This window comes from Elaeis guineensis, chromosome 3, assembly GCF_000442705.2.
Source record: "Elaeis guineensis isolate ETL-2024a chromosome 3, EG11, whole genome shotgun sequence".
Lineage (NCBI taxonomy): Eukaryota > Viridiplantae > Streptophyta > Magnoliopsida > Arecales > Arecaceae > Elaeis > Elaeis guineensis.
The window spans coordinates 20,210,330-20,227,864 of NC_025995.2; positions in this window are offsets into that span (position 1 = coordinate 20,210,330).

Here is a 17,535-nt window from a genome sequence, read left to right on the forward strand (position 1 = left end):
CGCTGATGGGGGTTTATCCGTCGGCAGAACTTGGGAACGTGCGGAGGCTCAGCCGCTGGAGAGGTTCGGAAAGATGTCGTCGAAGGTCGGACGTCGGCAAAATCTCCGGAGGTTCACTCCTCACATGAACTTCGGCTGGGGGGTATTTTATACCCAACACCAGTCCCCCTACTTTCGAGTTTGAGTTTCGAATGAAGGAAGTACAGAAAAATTTTTACAGCCAAAGTTGCCCCCTTGAATCTTGTGCGCGACCGCCTTCGGAAATTCAGACATTTAATGCGCGCGTGCTGGAGTCTTTTTAAATCGGAGCGATCCGAAGAGACCTTTTGAAATTTTTGCTGGAGCGTTGTCCCAAGCACCACACCATAATGGTCCCGCCGGCAGTCAGCTCTACGCCATGGTGAGTGGGATGCGTGACGGGCATTGGTTGACCTAGGGATATCCGCCACCATAACTGTGACAGGCCCCGTCGCTTATTTAAGTCCCCTCCTCCCCTTCAGGGACTTCACTTCTCTTGAGAGTCCAGATGATTCCTTTCTTCTGTCTGAGAGTTTAGCCGCCCATCAGCGCCCTATTCGACCCTAAGCATTCTTCGTTCCAATCTTCGCCATTTCCGCCGGCTCCCCGCCGCCTTCCGTCTTCCGAGCCCTTTCGAGGAATCCTCCTGTCGGGGTTTCTGCTCCGGAGGCCAATCTCGAGAGGATGCTGTGGATCGAGAGGAGTAGGAGGGGGGAAACAGTGGCCTGCAAGTTCAGCGGCTGTCGAATTGCCACCGAGGGCTCCCACAGCTTCGAAGGGGGCCCGAGGGAGAATTTCTTCAACAACAGGGATTTAATAATGGAACCAGCCGGTGAGCGCGCCCTACCCAAAAATTTCGAAGTAGTTGAACGGGGCGACACCGGTCAAGGGGGTAGAGTTGCCGTCATAAGCGATGGCGGGTTCCTTGACGTCGTCGGGGTCGAGGGACCAGAGGCGGTCGGCGCTGACGGGGGGGCGATGGAAGTAGCGCATGCCGACCTTGCCGGAGTACCTTGGATGGTGGTTATCGGGGAGCACGCGGTGGTGGTGCATGCCTCCGACGTCAATGCAGCCTTCAGGGTACTTTCGATTCTTTCCGGTACAGGTCGTTGCTGCCGCCACCCCTTGAATTCTATCTCCCTCTTTTCCCCCTAGGGTTGGGGTTTCGGCAATGGTGCGGAACGAGGTGGGGGGCGAGAGCCGATGGATTCATCACACGCACTAGGAGATACTGCTGAGAGAGATGGAATCGGAAGGAGAAGTCGAAAGCTCGGAGCGGTCTCCAATGTATTCTTTTCAAGCCTTGTAGTAATGTTCTTTTTCCTCGATCCTCAGGGCTTTGTAATGCACACCTTATTAATCGAGAATGAAAAGAAGATTTTTGTTACCTTGTCCGCACTTTGCGTCAAATTATCGCCTGCCGAACTTCTTTCATTTACTATTATCATTGTTGTATTCCCCCCCTTTCTTTTTTTTTTTTTTTTGCGATGCCGATGTTGTCTGGAGGTTCCTGGTCGTCGCCACGTCGGCCTGCTTTTCTTGTCATCTTTCTTTTTCAGCTTCAAGGGCTCTGTAACGCACACTTAGTTAATGACATGAGAAGAAAATTTTTCGTTACCTCTTTTACTCATGTATTGAATTGTCGTTTGTCGAGCTTCTTTCGACTTTTGCCTTGCTTGATACTGATGTCGTTCGGAGGTGCCTGATCGCCGTCGCATTGACCCGTCCTTCTTGTTTACGACCGTAGATTTGTCCGGGACCATTCGAGTTTGACGCCTCCTTTCAGAGTTCGAGCTTGGATGTCTAGGCTTCTCATTGCTCCGAGGAAGTCGCCTTATCCTTGGCCCGTGTTGAGAGCTCTCTTGTAGACCGAAGATTTTGATAAGAACCCCAATCTCGCTGAGGCGAGGCTCCCTGTATCTCTGATGTAATTTATTTTTCATTTGTCGCTGGTGCAATTCGTCGCTTTCCTTTTCAGTCCCCCTCTCCTTTTTCTTTTTCTTTTCTCGAGTGAGGGTTTTCCCTCTGCTCTTAGAGGGGTCGCGGGAGCGCGGAGGGACTACTGAGGAGGTTTCCTTTTTCTTGTCTGGTCTTGAATGACCAAACCTTAATTAATGTCAGGATGAGGTCCGTCCTCTATTTCTGATGTAATCGATTTCAGCTCAGGTTAGGACGAGGCTCTCCTTCTGTTCCTAATTGGGCTGCGGGGGCACATATGGATATTGCAGGGCCTCTCCTCCCATCGGGTCTAAGTGTAATCGGGCCTTCGACTTTGCTCCTGTTAGGGCGAGATTCTCCTCCTGTCCCTAACAGGGCTGTGGGAGCACATATGGGCATTGCAGGGCCTCTCCCCCCATCCGGTCTAAGGGTAACCGAGCCTTCGACTTTGCTCCTGTTAGGGTGAGGTTCTCCTTCTGTCCCTAACAGGGCTGTAGGGGCGCTGCAGGGCCTCTCCCTCCATCCGGTCTAAGTGTAATCGGGCCTTCGACTTTGCTCCTGTTAGGACGAGGTTCTCCTTCTGTCCCTAACAGGGCTGTGGGGGCACATATGGGCGTTGCAGGGCCTCTCCCCCCATCCGATCTAAGTGTAACCGAGCCTTCGACTTTGCTCCTGTTAGGGCGAGGTTCTCCTCCTGTCCCTAACAGGGCTGTGGGGGCGCATATGGACGCTGCAGGGCCTCTCCCCCCATCCGATCTAAGTGTAATCGGGCCTTCGATTTTGCTCCTGTTAGGGCGAGGTTCTCCTCCTGTCCCTAACAGGGCTGTGGATGCACATATGGGCGTTGCAGGGCCTCTCCCCCCATCCGGTCTAAGTATAACCGGGCCTTCAACTTTGCTCTTGTTAGGGCGAGGTTCTCCTCCTGTCCCTAACAGGGCTGTGGGGGCACATATGGGCGTTGCAGGGCCTCTCCCCCCATCCGATCTAAAAATAATCGGACTGTCAACTTTGCCCATATTAAGTGTCGTTTTCATTGTCTGAAGGGGTTATCCCCCGTCATTTCAAGCCCATGCCAAAAGGGGAAGATGCGCAAGTCTGGAAGGAATCTTGATTTAAAGCGAAGTCGTTCGTAATACATTTACAGGTTTTTCAAATCTCAGGGCTGTAGAAGGTCTGCTCCCCATCAAGGTCCTCCGGAGATGGAGTTGATGATCCCAATTAGAGGCCGATCTCCGGGCTGCTCTTCCCTCCTCGGCGGCTCAGGTTGCGGCAGGGTCTTTGGCCGATCTTCTCTACCCTCAGGCCGGCGTTGAATGAATCGGTCGAGCCGGCCTCGTCTGATGAGCTCTTCGATCTCGTCATGGAGTTGAATGCATTCCTCTGTATCGTGGCCGTGGTCACGATGGTAGAGGCAGAACTTGTTAGGATTGCACTTTTCGGGATGTGTGCGCATCCTTTCTGGCCTTGGGAGCTACTCTCTGACTTCCATCAGCACCTGGGTTTTCGACGCGCTGAGGGGGGCGTAGCTGCGGAATCTTCCTGGGGGGAGCCCCGCCGAACCCTACGCTCCGGGCTTCTCTGCCTGCGCGCTCGGGGAGGAGTCTGGGCGCGCCTGTGCCCAGGAGGAGTTCGAGAACGTGGCCGAGCTTCTCTCGGTCTTTTTTCGACAGCGGGCTTACTCGAGTCTCCCGCCTGCCGCTCTCTTGCGGTCTCCTCATCCTTCATCTTGAAGGCTTCTTCTGCTCGGGTGTACCCTTCGATCCGAGCCAGCAAATCAGCAAAATTCCTGGGGTATTTCTTCTCCAGGGAGAATAGAAGGTCGTTCTTTTGAAGGCCGCCTTTCAGAGCGGCCATCGCGACCGATTGGTCCAAGTTTCGGACCTCCAACACGGCGACATTGAAACGGTTGACGTAAGCCCGAATGGACTCCCCCTCCCTCTGCTTGATGTTCATGAGGGACTCCGAACCCCTCCGGGGACGCCGGCTGCTAACAAAATGAGCCGCAAATTGGTGGCTCATCTGATCAAAAGAAAAGATGGTACCCAGCTTCAGCGCCGAGTACCAGTTTCTCACCGCTCCCTTCAAGGTGGATGGAAAAGCTCGACACAGGATGGCGTCTGGCGTGCCATGGAGTAGCATCATTATCCGGAAGACCTCGAGGTGATCGACTGGGTCCGAAGTCCCGTCGTAGCTTTCAAATTGAGGGAGCTTTAAGTTTGGCAGGATCGGTTCCTACATGATCATTTGAGAGAAGGGAGGGTCAGTACAAATGTCCTCACTGTAAGCGGAGGGAGCGTAGCAGAGTTCTTCAATCCGACGGTTCATCTCCTAGAGCCTTCGATCCAGGAAATTCTCTCGACTACGGGTCTCGAGAATTTTCTGGCAGAATAGAGGTAGAGATCTTTCAGGAGTAGAATCGTGATCTGACTGAGGGCTCTCCACCCTCGGATTCGTCTTTCCAGGAAAGACGGGGGGCGACTGGCCCAAGTGGCCCATCCTACCGTCGAATTTTGGAGTTCCGATGACATTCTCTCCAGTCGCACTGATGCCTGCGGCTGTTGCTGCTGCTGCATGGCTTGTACCGCTTCAGTGAGGCCTCTGACCTGCTGAACCAGTAGGTCGAATTGCTCCGCACCAACCACCGTTGCCGGAGGAAGAGGAGGAGCCTGAGAAATTGGAGGTGAGGTCGGAGCCTGAGATCTGGCCGCGGAGGTCATAGATCGCCGGGTGGATGCTTTGCGGGAGGCATCGGGCGAAGATCTGGTGGAGGAAGGAGAAGAGGATGTCAGAGAAGATGACGGAGGTGGTCCTGTTGAGCGCTCCTTTAAGAATAAGGGTACTGCGAAGACACAGTCCTTCCTCTAGCGCCAATCCTGTTGGTGCAAAAATCCACCGACGTCGGAGAAGCTGGAGTCGAGGGAGTCACGATCGTCGTCGGAACCTGCAAAGGAAGTCTAAACTGAAGTTGGGGGTGCTCCGGCAAGACCCTCCGACGCTCAAGTCAGTTATCTGCCTCAACAAGCATGGAGTGCTCGAACGAAAATTTTAACAGAGTTTTGAGATAGAAATTAGAGCTTAGAGAGTAATGTATCTGGGGTCCCCTCTTTTTATAGGCCGAGGGTGCAACAGACTGATAGCGACGTTTGTAACCACCTGGTAGTGGGCCGCTCGAGGTCAGGAGGAGTTTGTTATGAAGAGTAGTGGAGTGGAGTCGTGGCTATCACCGTGGCTTGCCACGTGGAGCCTGTTGCGGGGAGTGGATCAGTGTCCGTTGTCGTGACTTGCCAGAGAGTGGTGGAGCTGCGCGGAATCCGTCGCAGGGAGTGGAGCAGAGTTGTGGCCATTACTGTGGCCGCAGGAAGTGGAGCAGAGTCGTGGCCATTACTGTGGCTCATCAAGGAGTACAGGCCTGTCGGTCGAAGCTCGGTTGAGGTATCTGGTGGAGATAGACAGCTATCCATCTGAGAGGAGTTCGGATGTTGCTGGCAAGCCTTCTACTGCTGGGTGCTTTGGGCGTTAATGCTGTAGGCGAGGGGCATTTGCTGTAGGGGCTCGATCAGAGACTTTTCGTAGATGAAGTTCGATTTCATGCTGAATTCGGCAGAGGGTCGACCGACAGCGGGTGTCGGATGGCGCTGGAGAGGTTCATCCGCTGGAGGGGTCCGGCGGTTAGAGTCCATGTGTTGTAGGGGTTCATCCAAAATCTGTCCGCTATAGAAGTTCGGTCAGAGTCCGATCTCCGTAGAAGCCCGGATGGGGGTCATTTGTCGAGAAAGCTTAGTCGAAGCCTGCAACAGGAGTTCAGGATGGAAGTCCGGCTCCCGTAGGAGCTCGGATGAAGTCCACCTGCAGTTGGAGAAGAAGTCTGGCTCCCGTAGGAGCCCGGATGGAGTCTACCTGCAGTTGGAGAAGAAGTCCGGCTCCCGTAGGAGCCCGGATGGAGTCTTCCTGCAGTTGGAGAAGAAGTTCGGCTCCCGTAGGAGCCCAGATGAAGTCCACCTACAGTTGGAGAAGAAGTTCGGCTCCCGTAGGAGCCCGGATGGAGTTTACCTGCAGTTGGAGGAGAAGTCCGGCTTCCGTAAAAACCCGAATGGAGTCTACCAGCAGTTGGAGAAGAAATCCGGCTCCCGTAGGAGCCCAGATGGAGTCTAGAAGGTGGTCGACCATCGCAGAAACTTGGACGGAGTCCGTCCGTCGTGGAGAATCTGGTCGACGCTGATGGGGGTTTATCCGTCGACAGAACTCGGGAATGTGCGGAGGCTCAGCCGCCGGAGAGGTTCGGAAAGATGTCGCCGAAGGTCGGACGTCGGCAAAATCCCCGGAGGGTCACTCCTCATATGAACTTCGGCTGGGGGGTATTTTATACCCAACAATATGCATGAATATATATATATATATATATATATATATATATATATATATATATATACACACACACATACATATATGTATGTATATATATGTAGATACATACATATATGTATGTATATATATAGATACATACATATATGTATGTATATATATATATACCTATGAGTCACCCTCCCATAGGGTAGGTCTCTGGTTGCTGACTCTTCTTTCTATATGGCGTGGATTGTAGAGAGTTAGCACCTAAAGTCGTCCTTCCAAAGAGTGACTTTGTTTTGGATAATACTTTAGTAAATATTTTGGAAAGAACATTATTTTCATAATTTTTTTAAATAAAAATTATTTAGGTAAAATTACCAAAATTTTAAGACATGTTATATAATATTTATTTTCATCACAGTATGTGGTTATTTTCTTGTTACGTCTAATGAAGCTATAAGTCAGCTTGTTTTTTGTTGTTCATATTGCAACTATTGATCATATCTAGCTCCAAGCTTTAACATTTCTTTTGAAAATTTATTGCATGGCTGTGGTCCTGATTATTTTGATAGCACATGAATGCATTGCAGTATAGGAGTTGTCTTTTTTCATGCTGGTATTTATCATATGTTTTATTTTTCTTGCTATGCGTAGGATATGGATTTATCAGAATAAGGCTTGTGGACAATCATAGCTGTTGGTGCAAAAATCCGCTTGCGCCGGAGAAGCTGGAATCGAGGGAGTCGCGGTCGCCGCCGGGACCTGCAAAAGAAGTCTAAACCGGAGGTGGGGTTGCTCCGGCAAGACCCTCCGACGCTCAAGTCAGTTCTCTACCTCAACAAGAATGGAGTGCTCGAACGGAGATTTTAACAGAGTTTTTAGGTAAAAACTAGAGCTTATAGAATAACGTATCTGGGGTTCCCCTTTTATAGGCGGAGAGGGCAACAAATTGACAGTGACGCCTGTAACTGTCCGGTCATGGGCCGCCCAAAGTCAGGAGGAATTTATTGCGGAGGGTAGTGGAGTGGACCCGTGGCCCTCACTGTAGCGCGCCACGTGGGGTCTGCCGCAGGGAGTGGAGCGGCGTCCGTTGTCGCGACTTGTCAGAGAATGGAGGAATCGCGCAGTATCCATCACAGGAGGTGGAGCAGGATCGTGGGCATCATAGCGGTCTGCCAGGGAATAGTGGAGCCGTGAGGAATCCATCGCAGGAAGTGGAGCAGGGTCGTGGCCGTCATAACGGTCTGTCAGGGAATGCAGACCTGTCGGCTGAAGTTCAGCTGGAATGTCTGGTGGTTAGTTATCCACTTGAGGGAAGCCTGAAGTCCGACCTCAGTAAGAGTCCGGGCGAGGTCTTCTTTTAGCCGAGGTCGGGGACGGAGCCCGGCTCCCGTAGGAGTCCGGGCGGAGTCCGTTGGCTGTCGGAGCCAGAGACGAGGTCCGACTCCTGCAGGAGTCCGGGCGGAGTTTTCCTGCAATCAAAGTCGGGGCGAAGTCCGGCTCCCGTAGGAGTCCGGACGGAGCCTACCAGTGGTCGGAGTTGGTGACGGAGCCCGGTTCCCGTAGGAGTCCGGGCGGAAGCCGCTTGCCGTCGGAGCCCGGAGACGAGGCCCGGCTCCTGTAGGAGTCCGGGTGGAGTTTTCCTGCAATCAAAGTCGGGGCGAAGTCCGGCTCCCGTAGGAGTCCGGGCGGAGTCCGCTGGCTGCCGGAGCCAGAGACGAGGCCCGGCTCTCGCGGGAGTCCGGGCGGAGTTCACCAGCAGTTGGAGTTGGTGACGGAGCCCGGCTCCCGTAGGAGTCCGGGCAGAAGCCGCTTGCCGTCGGAGCCCGGAGACGAGGCCCGGCTCCCGTAGGAGTCCGGACGGAGTTTTTCTGCAATCAAAGTCGGGGCGAAGTCCGGCTCCCGTAGGAGTCCGGACGGAGCTTACCAGCGGTCGGAGTTGGTGACGGAGCCCGGCTCCCGTAGGAGTCCGGGCGGAGTCCGCTGGCTGTCGGAGCCCGGAGATGAGGCCCGGCTCCCGTAGGAGTCCGGGCGGAGTTTTCCTGCAATCAAAGTCGGGGCGAAGTCCGGCTCCCGTAGGAGTCCGGACGGAGCTTACCAGCGGTCGGAGTTGGTGACGGAGCCCGGCTCCCGTAGGAGTCCGGGCAGAGTCCGCCGGCTGTCGGAGCCGGAGGCAAGGCCTGGCTCCCGTAGGAGTCCGGGCGGAGTTTTCCTGCAATCAAAGCCGGGGCGAAGTCCGGCTCCCGTAGGAGTCCGGACGGAGCTTACCAGTGGTCGGAGTTGGTGACGGAGCCCGGCTCCCGTAGGAGTCCGGGCGGGAGCCGCTCGCCGTCGAGCCCAGAGACGAGGCCCGGCTCCCGTAGGAGTCCGGGCGGAGTTTTCCTGCAGTCAAAGTCGGGGCGAAGTCCGGCTCCTGTAGGAGTCCGGACGGAGCCTACCAGCGGTCGGAGTTGGTGACGGAGCCCGGCTCCCGTAGGAGTCCGGGCGGAGTCCGCTGGCTGTCGGAGCCCGGAGACGAGGCCCGGCTCCCGTAGGAGTCCGGGCGGAGTTTTCCTGCAATCAAAGTCGGGGCGAAGTCCGGCTTCCGTAGGAGTCCGGACGGAGCTTACCAGCGGTCGGAGTTGGTGACGGAGCCCGGCTCCCGTAGGAGTCCGGGCGGAGTCCGCTGGCTGTCGGAGCCGGAGGCGAGGCCCAGCTCCCGTAGGAGTCCGGGCGGAGTTTTCCTGCAATCAAAGTCGGGGCGAAGTCCGGCTCCCGTAGGAGTCCGGACGGAGCTTACCAGCGGTCGGAGTTGGTGACGGAGCCCGACTCCCGTAGGAGTCCGAGCGGGAGCCGCTTGCCGTCGGAGCCCGGAGATGAGGCCCGGCTCCCGTAGGAGTCCGGGCGGAGTTTTCCTTGCAGTCGGAGTCGGAGACAAGTCCGGGAGGGTCAATCCTGCTGAGAACTTCGGCTGAGGGTATTTTATACCCAACACCAGTCCCCCTACTTTCGAGTTTGAATTTCGAATGAAGGAAGTACAGTGAGGTTGGCACAGCCGAAGTTGTCCCCTCGAACCCTGGGTAAGGCCTCCTCCAGATATTTTGGCATTAAATGTGCGCGTGCTAGAGTCTTTTCGAATCGGGACGATACGAAAGGACTCTTCGAAATTCCCGCTGGTACACTGGCCCAGGCACGGCGCAGTAATGGCCCTGCCAACCGTCAGCCGCTTTCAGCCGCCTGCTATGGTGAGTGGGGCACATGTCGAGTGCGGGCCAGCCGGGGGGATTCGCGATCATTATGGCGCCGGATCCCAGGGTCTATTTAAGCCTGTCCTTCCGCCTTTGGGGCCCTTATCCCGCTTCAGAATCCTAGCGGTATCCGCCCTTTCTTCGAGTGCCCTGTTTCTCTTGGCGTCTCCTTGAGGACATAGGCGCCCTTCGAGTCGTCCCTGTCCTCGCCCCTCTGCATCTTTCAGAGCGATCTAGGTTAGTCCCGGAACCTCCGCCTCTTTTTTCGCCATCTGGGAGCCCTTTCTTTGCCATTTTCTTCTTTCGCATTCCTCCGAGTTAGTCTACTGTGACCTCTTGTCCTTTGCCCCGTCTGTCTCCTTCGGGATCTTTAGAGGCTTCATTAGAAGTCATTTGAAATGTCTTCTGGCTCTTCTGCTTCCAGCGGCTCCGGGAGCTCATCCGCCTCCACCCCCCAGGTCCCCCGTTCTGTAGATGAATCCATACCTGGGGTGGGACCTCGCCCGATTTTCGCGTCGGGCTCCATTCCCTGTTTCTTGACTCCGGATGAACTCCTGCTGATAAGGGTTCAGTACGGAGTTCCTTCGGAGTATGACTTGGAGCTTCCCGGCCCCTCCGACCGAGCCAGTGCTCCTCCCTCTGGTCGCTTTTGCCTGTATCAGGAGGCGTTTCGCGTCGGGCTCCGACTTCCGCTTCCGTCCTTTGTTGTCGCCCTCTTCCGCTTTTTGGATATCTCTTTGGCTTCAGTTGCTCCGAATTCTTTTAGATTTTTGATAGGGTTTCTCTCCCTTTGCCACGTAGTCGAGGTCCAGCCATCCCTTTCTCTGTTTAGGCATTTTTATACCTTCAAGCGCCATCCTTCGGCGAAGGACTGGTGGTATTTCTCCCCTCAGTTCGGCAAGAAGGGGTTGCTGAAAGGTGCCCCCTCTTCGATCCATAACTGGAAGGAGAAATATCTCTTCGTCCACTGCCCGACCTTGAGGCTGGGCCTGCCCCCTTGGGGCTCTCTGAGGGATTCTGTTCGTCGGGCCCCCAGTCTGGGGGAGGACGACCTCCAGGCTACCCGGAAGCTTCTTGCCTATTCCGTTCCTTCCCTTCCCAACCTTCTGAGGGAGCAATTTTTGTTCAACGTCGGCCTGAGCCCCCAGGATCCTGTGAGTACTTCATCTTTTCCTTTCTCTTCTTTTCTTTTGTCCTTCTTCTTTTTCTCTTCTCTCTTTTTTTTTTTTCATCATCGATTTCCGACTCTTGATTGGTTGATTTGATTTTTTTTTTTTTTAAGAAATGGATGCCGAAGCAGCGCGGATGCTTGCCAGGGGCCTCAGGGCCTACAAAAGAAAGGGTGTCGCGACCTCCGGATCGGCGAAGAGGCCAGGGCGGAGGAGTCGAGCTTGGCCGCGCCCGGCCAGGGCGGAGCCCCGGTGATTGACATTCCCTCGGACGCCGAGCCAACGACCCCCCGAGCCTCCTCGAGGAGTCCGCCGACTGGGGCTCCCATTTCGGGGGTCCGGTCCACGGAGGTGCCTGTTGCCGAGAGGGGGAAGAGAAGGAAGTTGGTGGCCCGCAGGGTGAGTAGCCGCCGCGCCGTCGCTGACGAGTCCCTCGGCTCCGAGGAGGGGCCGGAGAATTCCTTCAATGATAGGGACTTAATCAGGCGGTTGATCGACGGCTGCATTCTGCCCGAAGTCGTCGAGAGGATCGACAACGCCGATCCTGAGCAACGGGTCTGGGACTCTTTAGGGTCCTTCCTTGAGGTAAACAAATCTTCATTTATCCGACTATTCGACCCTTGTTCTGATCCCCTAGCTGTCCTTGCAGATTGGGCACCAGCTCCTCGCCAATATCGAGGCGACGAACCGTGCGAGGAGGGACATCATCCAGGTGGAAGAGCGCTGTCGGACCGAGGTTGCTCGCCTCAAAGAAAAGACGGCCGAAGTAGTCACCCTCCAAGAGGCCCTGGAAAGAGAGAAGCAAGTCCGGAAGGAGGAGAGGCAGACCTTGGAGGAGACGGTGAGAAAGGCGGAGGCCGAGGTCGCCAATTTGGCTGAGCAGACTCCAATCCTGATCTCGGAGACCAGGGTCCTCGCGGTAGAGGAGTTCAAGGCTTCTGCAGAGATGAGGGACTTGAACGTCCAATTCGGTCAGGAGGCGTTCATCAAGGGGTTCGAGCTCTGCCAGGAGAGGGTGGCCAGAAAATTTTTGGAGCTCGACCTCAGCTTCCTGAGTGAGGAGTCCGAAGATGAGGCTGGTCTCTCTCCTGCCATCACCGCTGCAGCAGTCCCCCCTCCCGAAACGCCGAGCTCTCCAACCCCTGCCCCTGAGGTCTGAGACCTCCGACTTCATGGTTTTATTTTACCACAATTTTCTTTTTCCTTCTTGTCTTCAAAAATCATCCAATCAATAAAGTTGAATTTCTTGTCGTGGGTGGCTTCTTCCTCCTTCCCTTCTTCTTTCTGCTTTTCTTTCTGTGATGCGGCGCATCTTGATACTTTTGTCTCCCAATGGCAGCGCCCTACCGAAGCGCTTCCCCTGCCCTTGGGGATCCCGCTAAAGTCGACGATCCAGCGGCTGAAGAAGGAGGTTCTTCAGTTGACAAAGTGGTCAAAGAAGATGGAAGGCGAGCTTTGCAGGTTGAGGAAGGGCCATTCTGAAGCCACCGCAGAGGCCACCCACTTTCGGAATCTCCACGTGAAGGGGATCATGGAGTATAGCCGGAGGAAGGCGGACTTCGCGAAGGAGCTTGAGGAATGCAAGAAGAGCGCCAGCGACCGAATTTGGGCTCAAGCTGCCAAGATCAGCGCTCTCAAGGTGGAACTGTCGGCTGCGAGGGAGAAGATCGGCCAGCTGGAAGGGAGTTCATCCCGGCTCCTGGCCCGGGCTGACGACGACCGGGAGTGGTCGAAGAAGATCTCCGCCCTTCAGCAGCAGCTTCAGGACGCCGAGGTGAGCCACGACATGCATCAGGCCGGTTGGCGCAGGCAGGTGGATGAATATAAAGGGAGACTCAGAGTGACGACCGACGAAGTCGCCCGCCTTCAGAGGCAGCTGGCTGGCAGGGCTCAGCTTACTTCAGCGCGGGATTCTGATGAACTCCAGTCCCTAAGAGGAACCGTCGAAGGGATTTCTGTTGCCCTCGGAGAAAGGACGGCTGAGTTGCAGCAACTGAAGATCCAACTGGCATACGAGCAACAGACCGTCGCGGACGTGGAGGCGGAATCTGAGGTCCTAAGAAAGAGGCATCGAGAGGCGGAGGCCGAAAGTCAGCAGCTTCGTCGGGCGCTCCAGGACGCGCTGCTGAAAAGGAGAGAGCTAGAAGAAGAAGTTGAGAATCTGAGGCAGTCCTGGATGAGGGGCGGAGCAGATAATTCTAGGTCGGAAGGAGCAGAGCTTCCCTAGGGCTCTTTTTGGCCTTCCGTCTTTTCATGTATATATTTTCTCTTTTGTCGTTTTGTCTCGCTTTTGTCGCTTTGCTTTTCTTCCTTTGGCCTTCTGGGCTTCGTGGTGTATATTTCGTAAATTGAATGAAAGGAAAAGGGGGTTTTGTGTTACCTCGCCTGCATATTAAATTGTCGTCCGTCGGACTTCTCTTGTCGTTCGGCTTGTCCGATGTTGACGTCGCTTGGAAGTGTCCTGTCGTCGATGCGCTGGTTTGCTTTCCTAGGTGGTCCGAACTCCGCAGTACTTTGGGGGTGCCACCGTCTCCTTGACATCTTCGGCGTAGTTTGTCCTTTATCTATTTTCGTCGTAGTTCGTCGCTCTTCCTTTTTAATTTTCCTCCTTTTTTCAGGGCGAGGACCTTCTCCCTGCTTTTTGCGAGGTTGCGTAGAAGTGTGGAGGTGCCACTGAGGGGCCTTTCCCTTCATTCGATCTTGTTGGGCGGTCGGGTTTTGTCATCGTCGGGATGAGGTTCTCCTCCTATTCCAACGGGGATGCGGGGGCACATAAGGACCATCACAAGGGTCTCTCCCCCTAATCCGATCTAAAAGAACCAGACCTTCGACTTTGTTCATGTCAGGATGAGGTTCTCCTCCTGTTCTTGACATGGCTGTGGGGGCACATTAGGGCGTTGTAAGGCCTCTCCCCCCATCCGATCTAAAAGAACCGGACCTTTGACTTTGCTCATGTCAGGACGAGGTTCTCCTCCTGTTTCTGACATGGCTGTGGGGGCATATTAGGGCATTGTAAGGCCTCTCCCTCCATCCGGTCTAAAAGAATCGGGCCTTTGACTTTGCTCATGTCAGGACGAGGTTCTCCTCCTGTTCCTGACATGGCTGTGGGGGCACATTAGGGCGTTGTAAGGCCTCTCCCCCCATCCGATCTAAAAGAACTGGGCCTTCAACTTTGCTCATGTCAGGACGAGGTTCTCCTCCTGTTCCTGACATGGCTGTGGGAGCACATTAGAGCATTGTAAGGCCTCTCCCCCCATCCGGTCTAAAAGAACCGGGCCTTCAGCTTTGCTCATGTCAGAACGAGGTTCTCCTCCTGTTCCTGACATGGCTGTGGGGGCACATTAGGGCGTTGTAAGACCTCTCCCCCAATCCGATCTCGAGATAATCAGACTTTTCATTTTAGGTATGTTAGGATGAGGTTCTCCCCTCGTTCCCAACATAACTTTGTTTTAGGCGTTTGAAGGGGTTATACCCAGTCGTGACAAATCCATGCCACATGGGAAGAGCATGCCAAGTAGGAAGGAATTTAAATTCAAGGTGAAATCATAAGTGATACATTCACAGGTTTTTCGAGTCCCACGGTTGCGGGAGGTCTGCTCCTCCTCGAGGCCCTCCGGCGATGGAGTCGATGGTCCCGATGGGAGGCCGATCTCCGGGCTGCTCCTCCCTTCTTGACGGTTCAGGTTGCGGCAGGGCCCTTGGCCGATCTCCTCTATCCTCAGGCCGGCGTCGGATGAACCTGTCGAGTCGATCTCGCCGGATGAGCTCCTCGATCTCATCTCGGAGCTGGATGCATTCCTCTGTGTCGTGGCCGTGGTCGCAGTGGTAGAGACAGAACTTGTTGGGGTTGCGCTTCCCGGGATGCGTGCGCATCCTCTCCGGCCTAGGGAGCTGCTCCCTGACCTCCATCAGTACCTGGATCTTCGAGGCATTGAGGGGGGCATAGTTGCGAAACATTTTCGGTGGAGAATCTCGCCGAACCCCGCGATCCGGACTCCTCTGCCTGCGCACCCAGGGTGGAGTACGGGCACGCTTGTGTCCAGGAGGGGATCGAGAACGCGGCCGGGCTTCTCTCGACCTTTTTTCGATTGCGGGCTTACCCGAGTTTCCCGCCTGCCGCTCTCTCGCGGTCTCCTCATCCTTCATTTTGAAGGCCTCTTCCGCTCGGGCGTACTCTTCTGCCTGAGCCAACAGATCAGCAAAATTCCTGGGGTACTTCTTCTCCAGGGAGAACAACAGGTCATTCTTCTGAAGGCCGCCCTTCAAAGCGGCCATTGCGACTGATTGATCCAAGTTCTGGACTTCCAGTGCCGTGATGTTGAAGCGGTTGATGTAGGCCCGAATGGACTCCCCTTCCCTCTGCTTGATATTGATGAGGGACTCCGAACCTTTTTGGGGGCGTCGGCTGCTGACAAAATGGGCCACGAATTGGTGGCTCATCTGATCGAAGGAAAAGATGGTACTCGGCTTCAGCGTCGAGTACCAGTTTCTCGCCGCCCCTTTCAAGGTGGATGGGAAGGTTCGGCACAGAATGGCGTCGGGAGCGTCATGAAACAGCATCATCATCCGGAAGGCTTCCAAATGGTCGACCGGATCCGAAGTCCCGTCATAGCTTTCGAACTGAGGGAGCTTGAAGTTTGGTGGGATCGATTCCTGCATGATCATTTGAGAGAAGGTAGGGTCAGTACAAATATCCTCACCATAAGCGGGGGGAGCATGGCGGAGTTCTTCGATCCGCCGGTTCATCTCTTGGAGTCTCCGGTCTAGGAGATCCTCCCGACTTCGAGTCTCGAGGGTCCTCTGGCAGAACGGGGGCAGGGACCTTCCAGGGGTGGAGTCGTGGTCCGATTGAGGGCTCTCCACCCTCGGGTTCGCTTTCCCAGGAAGGATGGGGCGGCTGGCCCAAGTGGCCCGCCCCGCCGCCAGATCCGGGTGTTCCGAGGACACCCTTTCCAGGTGCACTGATGCCTGCGGCTGCTGCTGCTGCATAGCCTGCACAGCCTTTGTGAGGCCTCTGACCTGCTGCGCTAGCAGATCAAACTGCTCCACGCCGACCGCCGTCGTCGTCGTCGGAGGAGGAGGTTAAGAAATAGGAGGGGAGGCCGGAGCCTGAGATCTGGCCGCAGAGGCCGTGGATCGTCGCGTGGACGCCTTGCGGGGAGGCATCGAGCAAGGACCAAGTGGGGAAAGGAGGGGGGAGGGGACGCCAGAAGAGATGCCCGAGGGCGGTCCCGTTGAGCGCTCCTTTAAGAACAAGAATACTGCGAAGACACAGGCCCCTTTCTCTAGCGTCAATCCTGTTGGTGCAAAAATCTGCTTGCGCCGGAGAAGCTGGAGTCGAGGGAGTCGCGGTCGCCGCCGGGACCTGCAAAAGAAGTCTAAACCGGAGGTGGGGTTGCTCCGGCAAGACCCTCCGACACTCAAGTCAGTTCTCTGCCTCAACAAGAATGGAGTGCTCGAACGGAGATTTTAGCAGAGTTTTTAGGTAAAAACTAGAGCTTATAGAATAACGTATCTGGGGTTCCCTTTTATAGGCGGAGAGGGCAACAAATTGATAGTGACGCCTGTAACCGTCCGGTCATGGGCTGCCCAGAGTCAGGAGGAATTTATTGCGGAGGGTAATGGAGTGGACCCGTGGCCCTCACTGTAGCGCGCCACGTGGGATCTGCCGCAGGGAGTGGAGCGGCGCCCGTTGTCGCGACTTGCCAGAGGATGGAGGAATCGCGCAGTATCCGTCACAGGAGGTGGAGCAGGATTGTGGGCATCATAGCGGTCTGCCAGGGAATAGTGGAGCCGTGCGGAATCCGTCGCAGGAAGTGGAAAAGGGTCGTGGCCGTCATAGCGGTCTGTCAGGGAATGCAGACCCGTCGGCTGAAGTTCGGCTGGAATGTCTGGTGGTTAGTTATCCACTTGAGGGAAGCCTGAAGTCCGACCTCAGTAAGAGTCCGGGCGAGGTCTTCCTTTAGCCGAGGTCGGGGATGGAGCTCGGCCCCCGTAGGAGTCCGGGCGGAGTCCGCTGGCTGTCGGAGCTGGAGACGAGGCCCGGCTCCCGCAGGAGTCCGGGCGGAGTTTTCCTGCAATCAAAGTCGGGGCGAAGTCCGGCTCCCATAGGAGTCCGGACGGAGCCTACCAGTGGTCGGAGTTGGTGACGGAACCTGGCTCCCGTAGGAGTCCGGGCGGAGTCTGCTGGCTGCCGGAGCCAGAGACGAGGCCCGGCTCCGGCAGGAGTCCGGGCGGAGTTCACCAGCGGTCGGAGTTGGTGACGGAGCCCGGCTCCCATAGGAGTCCGGGCGGAAGCCGCTTGCCGTCGGAGCCCGGAGACGTGGCCCGGCTCCCGTAGGAGTCCGGGCGGAGTTTTTCTGCAATCAAAGTCGGAGCGAAGTCTGGCTCCCGTAGGAGTCCGGACGGAGCTTACCAGCGGTCGGAGTTGGTGACGGAGCCCGGCTCCCGTAGGAGTCCGGGCAGAAGCCGCTTGCCGTCGGAGCCCGGAGACGAGGCCCGGCTCCCGTAGGAGTCTGGGCGAAGTTTTCTTGCAATCAAAGTCGGGGCGAAGTCCGGCTCCCGTAGGAGTCCGGACGGAGCTTACCAGCGGCCGGAGTTGGTGACGGAGCCCAGCTCCCGTAGGAGTCCGGGCGGAGTCCGCTGGCTGCCGGAGCCGGAGACGAGGCCCAGCTCCCGCGGGAGTCCGGGTGGAGTTCACCAGCGGTCGGAGTTGGTGACGGAGCCCGGCTCCCGTAGGAGTCCGGACGGAAGCCGCTTGCCGTCGGAGCTCGGAGACGAGGCCCGGCTCCCGTAGGAGTCCGGGCGGAGTTTTCCTGCAATCAAAGTCGGGACGA